The sequence below is a fragment of the Bison bison genome, unplaced genomic scaffold (genome assembly GCF_000754665.1).
Source record: "Bison bison bison isolate TAMUID 2011002044 unplaced genomic scaffold, Bison_UMD1.0 scf7180017864158, whole genome shotgun sequence".
Classification (NCBI taxonomy): domain Eukaryota; kingdom Metazoa; phylum Chordata; class Mammalia; order Artiodactyla; family Bovidae; genus Bison; species Bison bison.
The window spans coordinates 80,993-95,766 of NW_011494730.1; the positions used below are offsets into that span (position 1 = coordinate 80,993).

At 52.7% G+C, this 14,774-nt stretch overlaps 1 protein-coding gene across 3 annotated transcripts in view; it reads left to right on the forward strand.

Annotated features, from left to right (window-relative positions):
- GRIK3 (glutamate receptor, ionotropic, kainate 3) overlaps nucleotides 1–14,774 on the forward strand; it is a 247,288-nt gene that overhangs the window by 43,782 nt on the left and 188,732 nt on the right. The gene's annotated exons all lie outside the window — the stretch shown is intronic.

A 14,774-nucleotide genomic window follows, 5' to 3' on the forward strand; every position in this document is an offset into this window, starting at 1 on the left:
TGGTTGGATGGCATCACTGACTCGATGGACGTGAGTCTGAGTGAACTCCGGGATTTGGTGATGGACAGGGAGGCCTGGTGTGCTGTGATTCATGGGGTCACAGAGTCGGACACGACTGAGCGACTGAACTGACTGACTGACCTCCTACCCCCAGCTGAGTTCTAACTGTTGTTCAGTCTCTAAGAGGTGTCTGACTCTTTGCCCACCCCTCCCCCCCACCAGGGACTAGAGCACGCCAGGCTTCCCTGTCCTTCACCATCTCTCAGAGATTGCTTATACTCATGTCCATTGAGTCAGTGATGCTATTGAACCATTTCATTCTCTGTCATCCCCTTCTCCTCCTGCCTTCAATCTTTCCCAGAATCAGGGTCTTTTTCAATGAGTTGGCTCTTCACATAAGGTAGCCAAAGTATTGAAGCTTCCACTTCAGCATCAGTCCTTCCAATGAATATTCAGGGTTGATTTCCTTTAGGATTGACTAGTTTGATCTCTTTGCGGCTAAGGGACTCTCAAGAGTCTTCTCCAGCACCACAATTTGTAAGCATGAATTCTTCAGCACTCAGCCTTCTTTATGGTCCAACTCTCACATTTGTATACAACTACTGTAAAAACCATAGCTTTGACTATATGGACCTTTGTCAGCAAATGATGTCTCTGCTGTCTAGGTTTGTCCTAGCTTTTCTTCCAGGAGCAATCATCTTTTAATTTCATGGCTGCCGTCACCGTCCATGGTGATTTTGAGCCCAAGAAAATAAAATCTGCCACTGTTTCCACTTTTTCCCCATCTATTTGCCATGAAGTGATGGGACAAGATGCCGTGATCTTAGTTTTTTGAATGTTGAGTTTTAATCACAAGCTGGAGTCAAGATGGTGGGGAAAAATATCAACAACCTCAGATATGCAGATGATACTACGATAATGACAGAAAGTGAAGAGAAACTAAAGAGCCTCTTGATGAGGGTGAAAGAGGAGTGTGCTAACTGAATGGGGAGTTATAGGTGACAGAGACGCCTCTGTTCCCCTCCAGGAGTGGGGATGCCCTGATACCAGGAAAGTGACAGGGTAGAGGGGGCAGCTGAGAGAAGCCCTGCCTTGAATGCAGTCACAGTTCTCTGCCTGAAGTACCTTCTTTGCTTCCCATCTTCTTGGTCTTCCCCTCTCCTTGCATGTAGCCAGGTTCTGTTGAGTAGCCTTTCCCTCCAGGTAGAAGCTCAAGGTAGGGTGACCAGCTTCTCCCAGTTTGCTGGAGGCTTTTCCACTTTTAGCACTGAAAACCTCACGTGCTTGGAGATTCCTTCTGAGAAAATTGGGATGATGGGGAAGGACTGTCCATTGTTCATGCCACCGAGTGGTGCTTGGAGCACCTGCCCTGGAATAACGAGTTGTTAGTTATAAACCATGTGCCCTGCATGCATCATCTCATTGCATCTTGCAGCCAGGAGAGTCTGGCGGTATGAGCTTCATCTTATGGGTGAAGGAAGTAGGACGCAGAGAGACTTACCCATGGTGACCCAGCAAGTGGAGAGAGGATTCAACCAGCCCCGCCTCTCCCCATTCTGCTCTCAGAGGCTTTTCCCACAAGATCCCAGAAAGGGGGGACCTGGACCCCTGGGGTTCCCATCTACAAAGAATCTCTTTTTGACTTTGGCTGTGGAGGAAAAGGGTCCGTTTTCCCGGTGCTGATTGCAGGCTGATGCAGAAGTAGAGTTGGCGGTGACAGGAGAGCCAGACCCCCAGACAGCAGCTGGGAGTATCCTTGGAGCCACACAGATCCTCCAGTGAGTTCCTGACTTGCCTGGTGACAGTTCCAACTCCCAGAACAAAGAATGTGATTGGAGGAGCTGCCTGGGACCTAATTCTGACCAACAAGAAGGTGACTGATGAAGGGGCACAGGGGGGTCCAGCTCTTGTGTGATGTCAGAGCGGGTGTATAGCCTGAGCTTTAGCAACTGATGTATTAAAGCTCAGAGGAGACATCATGAGCAGCCTTCTGTGGCAGGAGACAGGGTTCAGAAACTTGGAGAAATTTCAGGTTTCTGTTTCCAAAGGTATGGTTGCCAGTTGATCCCAGGAAATAGAAGGCTGTGGGGTGATTCCTAAGGAAACCTTCCTGGTTGTATAAGGGAGCTCTCTGGAGAGACTGGATTTATGGGGGTCATTTTCCAAGGTTGGAAAGAAGGGAGGTTAATCGCGAAAGCACATCAGAAGGGGTGTGATTCCTGGAGCCCGTCATTCCCCAGGAGGAATTTCGAATGCTGAGACTTTATGGCAGCATACAGAATATGCCTAGAGAAAATAACCATATGTCATAATAATGGCTGTTATTTACTGAGTGCTTACTATGTGCCAGATACAGTGCTAAACATCCTTCTTACAATGCCAGGAATAATCCTCCCAACAGGCCAGGATTTAAGTAGTATTGGTTGCCCTGTTTTTTCAGATGAGGAAACTGAAGCAGGCTATGGCACTTGCCCAAGTCAGACTGGTAGTTAGTGCTGGAGGCAGGGTTCAAGTTCAACAGACCAGGGTTGAAGTTGTGGTTTGGCTACTCTCTTCCTTGCTGTGTGGCCTTAGACCAGTTATCAACTTCCCTTTTCTTAGAATGGAGGTTGTGAGACTTGAAGAATTCATCCATGTGAATGATGATATGTTGACAGTGATGGGTGTATAGCTCATGTCCAGTACATAGGAGTGCCCTTCTTTTTAAGAGACAAGTAACACTAGCCCTTGAATGGGCTGTGGTATGGAGGCAGAAGGGAGCAAATGGTGGGCCAGAAGAGAGTGAAAAGTCTTTTCGATTTCTATTGAGAATGAGAAGAGGGTTTCACGTTGGTGGGTGATGAGGGACGCAGGTGACACGCCACTCCTGTTCTGCTTTTCTATTAAAGGGAAGTGTTGTCAGTCTGCAGGGGCAGCCCAGGCCTCAGGGAGAGAAACAGCCCCAGAGCGGGCTTTCCCAAATTCCCCTGGCCTGGGTACTGGGAGAATTTGCCACTGAAATTACTAAATCACTGCTGGTGACTTCTGGAGCACAGAGCATGGGAGAGGCCTGGGAGCCCAGGATGGGGAGATTTCAAAAGGGAGAGTGGTTTTCAGAAACTACCAATCAGGGATCTTGCTTGAGGCTGATGTTGGTGAACGTGGGTTCACTGTAAACAAAAACCAGGTTTTCTTGAAGCCCTATCACGTGTCACATGCTGTTAGGTGTGAGCTCGAGTTCTGCCAGCTGAAATTTTCTTGGAGGGGTCAGCAGACTTTAGACCAGGGGAAGGCATATGCCTGAATTCAGAAGGAGAAGCTTCTCAAGCTCTCCATACAGTGGAGAAGTGCAGATATCAAGGTGGGTTATACCTGCTCACTGATGATGTTCTGTCTACACAGAGAGGGGTCTCTGCTAGAGTGCCACTGGGCTCTGTCCTTGGCTCATAGGTCGAGTGTGTGGGTGGCTGGAAGCAGATTCCCTCTCATGATCTCAGGTCATCAGGGTTTATTGCCATGGTACGTGTGTGGGGGACCCAGTAAATGTGAAAGAACCAAGACTCCAAACGCTGAAGCGTGCTTGGGGTCTGGAACGTCCCTGGGGACCTTCTGGAGCACCCCATAGACTGGGCTCAGGTTCCCCGGTTTCTGCCCCACTTTCCTGACTGCCCACTGCCTTCTCACCCTGTTCTCCGCCTTGCCAGCCATGTCCATACATTGCTCCTGTCCTCTGTACCTGTCACTTGAGTGTGGTCTGTTATGACCTCTCCTTCCTCCTCCCTAACCTTGTGGCCTTTCAGCTTCTGCTACCCATGGCTTCATGCTTAGCCTGGCCTCGTTCAGATTCCCATGAGAATGGATCTCACGGGGCCATCGGTTTTTCATATGAGGCCACTCTCGTGGGCTTTGGGCAACCTGTAGACAGCTGCCAGTCTCAGCCAGTCATTTGAAGTCCAGGGGGAGGAGGGTTGCAGGGTCACAAGATACAAAACAGAGGTGCCCGAGGGCTGCACAGACATGGTGGATGGAACGTGACCACCATGAACAATAGTGATAATTGTTATTATTGATGGTGTGGCTGATGTGTAGTTATTAATTTCACATGTAATGTGAAATTGTGGGAAATTGCAATTACATTGGACAGCAGCAACATTTCTAAGGATCTTGATGGCTCTCTGATCTTCATGAAACCACTCCCTCCCCTTACTGGGCAGCTGCCCAGCTCCAGTCTTTGGAGGCTCCCTCTCTGTCCCCACTGCTCTGCAGAGGTCACTGGCAGGGTCTCTCTGTCTCATTTGTGAGCTCTCTCTGCTCTTCTATTTGTGAAGGGCTTTCCCCAGACTAGACCAAATCAAAGAAGGTTAACTGTCGCAGAGATAAAGCTGGTGCCTAGCACACAGATTTGGAATCCAGCAATAGTCAAAAGACAAAGACATGCTATAAAAGTATGCGTGAAAGAGTTTTAGGGGTGGGTTTCCCCCCCAGGAATCTGAGAATGACGCTTTGTGTGGTGTGGCAACTAGTGACTAGAAAGTATCACCCTCCAAAAATTCTGGGCAGCACGATTAGAAATAATAGAGCCAAACTGGGAGGTGGTAGCACCACATTTTCCCCAGTGGCTCAGCAGTAAAGAATCCACGGCCTGTTCAGGAGACGCAGGAGATGTGGGTTTGATCCCTGGGTTGGGAAGATCCCCTGGAGAAAGAAACAGCAAAAGAGACCATAGCCAATAGCATTGCATTTTAGCTCTCAGAACCGACTGATAAAAGAGTTCTGAAGACAACAGCCAACATCTATTGAAAACCTACTTCAGGCGAGGCACTGTTCCCCAAGTGTTCTGAGGATGAAGTACTCAATTTTACAATAACTCTATGGGACTGGAGCCATTTTTGAAGATAATAGAACTGAGGAAGAGAGAGATTAAGTAACTTGCTAAAGGTTGCTCAGCTTAAAGTAACTTGAAACTTAGAGGTTTATGTAATTATTGGGGACATTGGGAACGAAAAAAATTTAAGTCAAATGGTGTGAAGGCAGAGCCCATGTTACATAACCAAGGAGCACATGAATATCTTAAGAAATGTTTTTTGGTCTAACACAATTCTTGTGTAAAGTGAGGGTTCCTATGCCCATTTGATGAAGGAAGAGACCAAGGCAGAGGGAGCTGAATTAACTTGTCCTAGGTCACAGTGTTTAGTAACAGAAAAGGGGATAGCCCTGACTGTGGAACGCATGCTGGATGATGTGTGGGATCCTCAGAGAGGTCAGTGCAGCTCCCTGGAGGGAGAACCAGATAATGGCCAGCACTGTCCACCAATGGGCTTCCCAAGTGGCTCAGGGGAAAAGAATCCACATGCCAATGCAGATGAGACAGGAGACTTGGGTTCTATCCCTGGGTCGGGAAGATCCCCTGGAGGAGGAAATGGAAACCCACTTCCATATTCTTGCCTGGATCATCCCATGGACAGAGGAGCCCATGGCTTCATGCTCAGCCTGGCCTCATTCATATTCCCATGAGAATGGATCTTCTGGGGCCATCAATTTTGGCCTGACTGCAAAGAGCCTCTGCAAAGGGTCAGACACGACTACGCAACTGCACACACATGCACACACGCATGTCCACTGATGGTCTGGGTGACACGTGGGCTCAATGACCTCCTGGCAGGCTATTTATTAGGGAATGCTCTCAAGACCCACTGCTGTGAAGGATGGGACAGGAAGCAGGTTTAGTAGAGAGAAACGTTGCTGCAATTCAGTGGCACACGGGGCCCCTGCAATCCCATAAGAAGCTCTGGAGCTGGAATGGCCTTTCCAAACTGAACTGCACCGGGATGAGAGCGCCAGGCTGGTACATCCCTGGGCTGGTCAGTTCTATGTGGGCCACCCCTGGTAGGAGGCATGACCTTGGCTGAGGCAGTCCCCAGAGAGGGCTGCTATCTAGGGAGTGGGGGGAAGTGCGAACAACCTTTCTTCCTAAAGGGGATTTGGGCAGCATGTCTCAGTGTCCATCACACCCCCTCCCCGACTTCCGTGTGTCATCTACACAGAGCTTGCCCAGGCTCACATCACATAACCAAAACTGTGAGGGTGCTTACAGATAGCCATCAGGTTTCCTGTTAACAAAAGGCTTTTGAAAGTTCAGTCACATTTTATCCTCCCAAATACCCTCTGAACAGAGAATTATTAATGTCCCCACTTGATAGAAAATGGGCTTGGATGCTCAGAGTTAAGATATTGGTTTAAGGATGTACAACAGCAAGAGGCAACATGGGGACTCATCAAATCCGGCCTCTTGAGCCCAGCCAAGTGCTTCTCACATAAGGTCCCCAGGGCTCTCTCACAGCATGTGCAGATGGTACCCTAGGTTTGCCACACTCCATCAGCCTTCCCAGCTCTTTCTCTGCAGCTGATCCATTAGACATCCCCCATGATCCCACCCCTAGGGCTTCACCACCCATGTCCCTGCTGATGCCTCCAGAACTCCAATCTCCTCCCCGCCCCGAGATTCAGGCCCATGTTTGCTCCCTGTTAGCCCACCCAGATGTCCTGAGTCACCTCGGACTTGCCACGTCCAGCACTGACTTTCTCATCTGACCCCAGGGCTGCAGGGCAGGAAGGTAGCATGAGCTCAGGCCTGGGGCTCAGACTGGGTTCTAATCCTGGCTCGCCACTTCCTAGCTGTGGCCTTCGGAAGTGGCTTAGCCCTTTGTGCCTCAGCATTCTCATCTGTAAAATGGGGATAAAGATGGTGTGCCCACCTCCTTAGAGATGCTGTGAGGATCAACTGAGCAAATGCACATGAAGAGCTGACAACAGGGCCTGGCACGCTGTCAGTGGTCCAGAAACTTGAGCTGCTTTGACAGCTCAAGATACAAAACATATTCATGGTGGTGCTTAAAGGTACCACCCGCCACCGAGTCCCAGGTTGAAACACATGCTCCTTCAGCCCCCTCTCCTGATTGGTCTCTGCCTCCCCATATCCTGGGCACGTGCCCCCTCCTGGCCTTCCCCATTGCCACTGCCTCAGTCGTGGTCAGTTTCCATTCCACCAGGACCCACTATTTCCTGGGATCCATCCTGTTATTCAGCCACCAGATTGGACTTCTCTGACATGACTATTTGATCATGGCCCTCTTCTGCAGCCATTCCTTCTATGACTCCCTGTCCCCCTCAGTTTATGGTCTGGCTTCCCAAGGAGGGTTTCTGAGGCCCCCTGCTAGTCCACTCACGCCTTCCTCCCCACCTCTCCCCGAGGCCTGCACATCCTGGGATCTTGCCTCACTCAACACCTAATATCTCCCTTGCACGTCCTGCCTTGTGACCTGTCTCCCTTGAGTGACCTTCCTTCCTTGAAGTCACCCTCCCTTATTCCCCAAACTCTGCATGGGACAGAAGATGGCATCTTGTCCCTCTCTAGGCCCCAGTAACACCATTACTGTTCAGTGAACTTGACCACGAGGAGAGGCACACAGTGGGAGGTTTCTAGCTCCATTGGAAAGCAGGAGTCAGCTTTCTTTTGGGGGCCATCCCAATCAGTCCTCTGTTTTCCCACCAGACATTGGCCTACCCCGACTCCCAGATGCACTGCAGCCCCGCCTGCCCTCCCCGCCAAGCCACACCTGCTGTGCTGGAAGCGGCTGGGCCCCGGCTGCCCCAGCTCCAACCAGCCTGGGGCCTCTTCCACCAGGTGTGCCTCTCAGCCCACAGCAGGACACAAGTCCCCCTGGACAGAGTCTCTTATGCTGGTCTCAGGCCCTCCCCACCACCTGATTGAGAACCTTCACTATTACTGTCACAGTTTTCCTGGGCTGGCCAAGGGCTGAATTCAGAAGGGGCAAACCACCTGAGGCTGCAGCCCTCAAGGATCTCAGTGCTCAGCTGCAGAAAGGCAGATTCCCGGAAGAACGCCTTTGGACCTGAGCACCCTGAGACCTGGGTTCAAGCCCCTGCCTCTCCCCTTGTGTGGCCCACACTCCTTCCCCTCCATCATGGTTTTTCCTCTGTAAAATGAGAGTTCTTGCTGGAAAGTTAATAAATCAGCCTCTTGTGCAGGTGAGCTGATGGGAGCAGCCGGGGCACCACGGGAAGGACCTCAGCCACTGCTCTGCCGTGTGTTTGGGGTTGCCCACTTCCTCTCCCTGGTCTTGTAAAGCTCAGGAGATAAAGAAGACGGTTTCTGTGGTCGCTTCGGGCTCTGGCCTCCGGTAGTCTAGGACTCCTGTGAAAGGGAGTCTAGGAGAGTTGAGAGGAGTAAAAGAAGTGATGCTTACTAAGTGCTCCAAGGTATACAGCACTGTATTAGGCAAGCCTTGCCTGTGTGAGCTCACTGAATCCTCCCAGACTCTGGAGTGGTGAGGGCTTCTATCCTTAGTCTTAAGACGGGCTCAGAGAGGTAAGGTGACCTGCCTAAGGTGACACAGCAAGGGCATTGTATTGCTGACTCTGAAACCCATGTGCTTCTCTCAGGCAGCTCAGGGTAATCTACATACCCCACTCTACTTTTCTCCCACACACACCAAGGACGGGGCAGCTGGGGAGCAGGGGATGGACAGGTGGGTGGGGGCCTAGCCTCCACAGCCACACGGACTATGGAGGCAAAGTCATTGCCCCTTTCCAGGAGGCACATGGCCCCAGCAGAGCCTGGATTTGAGTCTAGACCTAAGCAAGTCTCCATCTCATCTGGCCCCAGTGGCCCCAGGGCCCACTCTCCCCACTCCCTGAAACTCTGGCTCTCACCAGAAGCCCGGGCCCTGGGCTCAGCGGTTTGTAACTGCCCAGTTGCTCCAGACCCCAAAACAGTCCCCTTTGATGCCCTCCATAAATGCCCTCCATTTGATGTTCACATCCACACTTACAAAGGAATTGTGGCATCCATTCCTCAAACAGATCTCAAGATCCTGTTAGTGCCTTCATTTGCCACTAGAGGAAACAAGTGTTGTTCTTCTTTGTAAGTTGGGCCCCAGCCTGGGCAGCTCCCTGGAATTCAAATATTAAAAATAGCTAATTAATGGGAGTGTGCCCGGGTGGAGCCCTCCGGCTGTCCAAATGCTTCTCCAGAACTTCTGGCCTGTCCACCCTACAGCCTCCGAGGCTGTCCAGAGCCTGCCCCAATTCTCCCAGTCCGCAGGGATGCACGGACGTCACTGGTTCTTCCGAGCTGGTAGGTAAACAAAGCAGGATCTCGGGATGTGGGACGGGATGATGTGGACCTGGCTTTGTGGGGAAAGCCTTGCCCAGTGGACACAGCCGACTGCGGTGAAGACAGGTGGTTCCCAGGCAAATGGGGCATCATGATTGTCAGCGCCGGCTTATATTTCAGAACCAGGACACCAGGCCTAGGCTGGGCAGCTGGGAGGGCTAGGCAGGAGCTCAGGGCTCAGCCTGGCAAGTCTGAGGGCTGTGGTCAGGCCAGGGACCTGGAGGGCAAGCTGTGAAAGCCTCATTATAGTGTTGGGGTTAAGCTGTGTGCACTGAAGCTGTGCTGCTGGAGTTCAAACCCTACTGCCCTGTTACCTGTAATGTCTTAGACGAGTTCCTTGACCTCCCTGTGTCAGTTCCCCTCTCTGAAAATTGAAGATGAAAATAATGGTATGTAGTCTGCAGGATGCCAGTGAGGCTCAAAGGGGATACTGTCTGAAAGAGGCTTAGCATGGTGCCTGGGATGAAGCAGTTGCTCCAAAAGGGGGGTGTGGTTGCCCCCGCACTATGGGCGCTACGTGGGCCAGGCGAGGCTGTGAGTTAGGACTACTTCACCTGAGGCTGGGGAGAGGACAAACTCTGGCCCCAGAGCACATTCAGGAAGAAGACCCTACGGACCCCAAAGTGGGTGAACACGAAGGGCAGCCAAGCTTTTCTGGGCTGAGTGGGGACCTGGTCTGTGTCCACTGCGTGGTGGGCAAGGCTGTGCCAGGAAGCGGTGAAGGACTGGGCTTGGTTTCCCCAGAAAGATCCCAGCGATCAGAGCATGTGATTCACAGGGGCCATTCTGCGGACAGCTCTCTCCGTCACACCAGACTCCAAGCAATTAACCAGCCAGGCCCCTGGGAGGAGCGCTGCGCGGCAACCAGAGAGTAACCTTGACCCCCTTTGTGCGCTGCCGCAGCCGCCTCCTGCCTCCTGTCTCCAAGGTGCTCGCGTGCTGTTGAAGGGCAACTCCTCCCCTGCCAGCCAGAGCGGTGAGCAAGGGCGCCTGGGCCCGGCCACAAACGCTGCACTCGGGTCTCCCACCTGGGACAGGTGGCCTCATTTGACCTTTACACGCTGAGACACTGTTCACGTTCTGGGTATCTTTCTTAGAGATGTGCCATGTCCTCATCTTGTGTGCGTGCGTGCGTGTGTGCACGGGCCCACGCGTGTGCAAAGCAGAGAAGGGATGCAGGGCGTGTGTGTGCAGAGGTGTGCAGAGGTGTTGACACCTGTTTGCCTGTGTGAGGCGAGAGGACGTGGGTGCTTGTGCTGGTGTAGGAAGATGGGCCAGGGGTGCAGGAGCTGGGAGGGAGTCGGGTGTGTCTGGTGGGCAGGGGAGGAGGTGGGGCGTGTGTGCAAGGGGAGGAGGAACTGTGCTGGAGGGGCAGGGGGAGCGTGTCTGAGGATCACGTGAGACAGAGGCGTTGGAGGTGAGGAGATGGTGCGAGGGGCGTGTATGGCTTCGGTTTTAGGATGTAGTGACTGTACGCTCCCGCCACCCCCTCTCCACCAGCTCGGGCCTGTACGTTTCAAATACTTCATTGTCAGCCCTGGTAAAGCCTTTATTTATAAAGCGCGGGTGTTTCATTCAGCTTAACTGAAAAGGCCTTTAAATCACCGCAGCTGGGAGGGCTAATTGCAGTTAGAGTTGTCAAGGACTCTCTTGTCTGCTTTTGCCATCTGTGACATAGTGAATGCAAAGATCATTTTAAACATAGGCAGTTAATGTAGAGAATAATTTGAGAGCTTCAGATATTTATGGTAAATTATTTAACTTTATAGTTGAGTTTTATTGCCTCCTTATTCCATGTGTGAAGAATCTTGGCGTTTTCTGTGACTCGGCACTTTGTGGAGTTTCAGTTTGCAACGCTCAGGAGTAAAGTTACTCCGCACTTAACAGGAGCTCTGGATCCATTACTGGTCCTCCCACAGAAGGGACTCTGATCTTTGCCCGTCTGGCTGACAGCCACGGCTTCTCCTCGCCGCGCTATCAGGGTCTCTGGGTGGACTTGGGTGCTTAGCAGAGCTTTCTGGTGCTTGTTACCATTAAACCAACCCCTGCTTCCTGCTGCCCCATAGGTGGGAGGCGACTCTGCCAACCTCAGCCCTGCGCCACCCCCATCCCTGCCGGGGACTCCACAGTGATGCCCCTGGGGCCAGGAGGATGGTGCCCAGGCATGGGTTTTTATTTGCATTAAAGCTCTTTGGAACCTCTGTCCTGGCACCTTTTGTATCCTGCCCGAGTCCTATTAGGCAAGCACTTGTCATCTGGATGTCATCTATCTGAGTTGTCACTGATCGCTGTTCAGAATTGAACCTTCCCAACTACTTAGATTTCTCTTGAGTGGCTGAAACTTAACACTTCCCTCACAGAAGATCGCGCGTCTCTCTCTCTGCCACGGTCCAGAGCAGAGGTGGCCCTGCCCTGGACACTGCAGCAGAAGCCATTGGTGCTGTGCCCATAGGCCCTTGGCACCCATCATTCTGTTCATGTTGGTAGGATTTTACTGCAAGTACCCAAGACTCCTTCCCCAGACCAAAGAGCTGGAGTGCTGATGGTCCAGGAACAGCCCTTGGCCAATGGTGGATAGAAACTGGAGAAGTACCCTGGCTTCCTAGCAGCTCTGGTGGTTTAGTCGCTAAGTCAAGCCTGACTCTTGCAACCCCATGCACTGTAACTTGCCAGGCTCCTCTGTCCATGGAATTCTCCAGGCAAGAATACTGGAGTAGGTTACTATTTCCTTTTCCAGGCGATCTTCCCAACCCAGGAATCGAACCCAAGTCTCCTGTGTTGCAGACAGATTCTTTACCAACTGAGCCATGAGGGAAGCCCTCCTAGTTCCTCTAGAGGGATCTTTCTGGGGCACTGTCTGCACGTCTCACAGAATGACCCAGCGAGCCTGAGCCCAAGTGGTCCTTGGTGGTATATACTCATCTACACTCTCATTTTTGGGCTTCCTTCCCTTCCCTGACTCACATCCCCTTTCTTCACCAGTGTTTATTGGCATCACATTGCAAATTAAATACTTGAACGCAAATCCTTGTCTCAGGTGAGATGTACAATTGAATCCCAGCCCTGCCTACCTGCTCGGCTTGGAGCTGTGACCCTTGAGCTCTGTGAACCCTTCAAATCCCTGGCTTGACTTTGACTTTGGACAAGACATATCCACTGTTTCGGGCTCTTCTCTTGACGGTTCAACTTTGGTCAGGATTTCTGTGAGAGGGACAGGGACTGCTCAGCTAGCCAGAGCTACAGTAGAGCCCCCTAAATGCATAGGCTGGGATTTCTAGGGAAAGGTTTTGTCCTTGGGAGGGGCCAGTGACTATTTTCTGTGAGGCTCCGATTCTTAGTTCAAGGTCTAAAATGACTGTGTCAAGTTTGAGCTCCGTGGCCGGGGAGGATTTATTTGAAACCCTAAAGTTATTAGTTGTGGAGCTAAACCTGTCACAGGACACCTGAGAGATGTCAGGCCGAGCTCTCCCCCTCGTCTCTGGCTGGGAGCCTGCCACTCATTCTACAAGCGCAGTTGAATGTCACCTCTGCCAAGCCTTCCCCGGCTCCTCCAGGCTTTGGCCGGTGTGTTTGCACAGCTGTTTGTTTGTCGCCCAGTAGTTGCACTTATCACATTGTCCTGTCACATGTCTGTGTCCACATCTGGTCCTGAGCCAGACCGGGAGCTCATCGAGGGCAGGGACTGTGTTGGTTCATCCTCTCTGTCCACAGGGCCCAGGGCTGGGCACAGCTATAGCTTAGGGAACATGACCTGAACTAATGGAGGGATGAGTAGATGGGTGGATGGATGGGTGGGGAGGTGGGTGGATGGATGGACAGACTTGAGGGGAGGATGGATGAAAGGGAAAGGATGGGCTAGGTGGGTTTGTGAGTTGATGGATGGATAGATGGATGGATGGACAGAAGACTTGTGGCATTCTGTGTCTGAGCTTCAGAATCAGTAAACATCCACTTTCGCCAGTGACTCCTTAGGGTCCTCCCTGGAAGCTCAGAGAGGGGGCCATAGTGAGTCTGAGTCTCTGGGGGTGTGGTGTGGGGTCCTCGAAGCAAACTGAAGGGTGAGGTCCCTTCCTCTTACCTGGGTAAGGAATGGTTGGGATGGGAGCTTTGATCCAGGGAAACTTCTTTCCCAGCCTTCTTCTGGAGTCAGCATCTTCTACCATCTCGGCCCCCACAACTTTATGAAGACCCCACAGCAAGGAAAGGGGAGGGAAGTCAGCTGGGAGAGGGTCTGCCAACGCCCTCCGTTGTGGGTCCAATTTTGGGAGAGAGGGGGCAGAGAAAGGTCCCAGGTGTGACATGCCTGGGGGGCGGGGGTGGGGAGGAGAAGCCCACATACAACTCCAGCTCTGAAACACAAGGTCTGGGAGTGGCAGAAGCCGGCAGCAGCCCAGAGGGCAGGAAGCAGGAGTGTCTAACGACAGTAGCTGGGGGCTCAGGGTTCAACCTCTGAAAAGCCACTGTCTGCCATTCAACAATTGCTGTCTTGTGGGAGGAAGGCTGAGGTCCCAAAGCCTTTCCTCTGCCCTGAGATGCCGCAGGACGAAAGGTTACCCCATCACCGCACTGAGACCATCCCAGCCATCCTGGGAATGGGCGGCACCCACACTTTTTGCCCAGGATGACAAAGGAGGCCAGCAGGATCAGAGGCATGTGTGCCCGTGTGCATGCCAGTCTGCACACACGTCTCTGTGCAGGACATGGTGCATGCGGGTATGGTGTTCACCCTGCCGGCTCTTGCTGCCCCACCCCAGACATCCACACGAGCTCCATGAAGATTGTGCTCTGGGCCCGAGTCCCAGAGTGATGGCAGCCCCTGGGGAGGCAGGTGGTATGATGGGGTGTGGCTGGTAGAGAGGGTACATCAGGGGCCCTCGCTGCAGGGTGGCCCTAGCTTCTAGCAGCTTTATTAGGGGTGGACAGGGACATCCTGGCCTGCCTTGGAGCCCAAGGAGGGGGATGGGCAGAGCAAGGGCAACCCCTCCCGCACCCCTCCTCCCAGAGCTCAAAAGCCAGGTTTTTCTGCTGCCACCCTGAGCCTCTGTCCCTTCCCCATTCCCTCCTTGTTGATCCCAGGCTTCTTTCTGAGCCCTCTGGCCTGCCTCATGGTCTCCAGGGCTAGAAGCGGCCCCTGTCCCCCACATCCTGGACATCCACCGAGGGGGTGATCCTGTTTGGGGGTGCACTGTCAGTTCCCAGCATTCTTTCTGCTTCTGCCCTTGCTTCCAGGCACCTGTGACCATCATACTGCTCCCTGCCCGACTGTAGCCCATGTCCGAGCCTCCTTGTCCAGCCAGGTCCCTCCTCTATCCACTCTGCCAGCTCCACGCTCTGCCTGAGAAGTCCCTGAGGCCTGGCTCACCCTGATTCATCCTCAGCCTGCTCTCTATGTTCACTGCAGCCCCGCTGACCTGGGCCCCACACCCTCGCTGCCCACAAGGCCACATGATTCTGGTGTGGAGGTCCTGCCCCATCAGCTGGGCTAGAGGGGGCCACGTAGAAGGGACGGGGTTTGGTCCTCACCCCAGGCCAAGCCCCGGAAACCCAGTCACTGCCTCTGTCTCCCTTCCCTCCTGGCCGCCACCTCCCACCCTTCCCA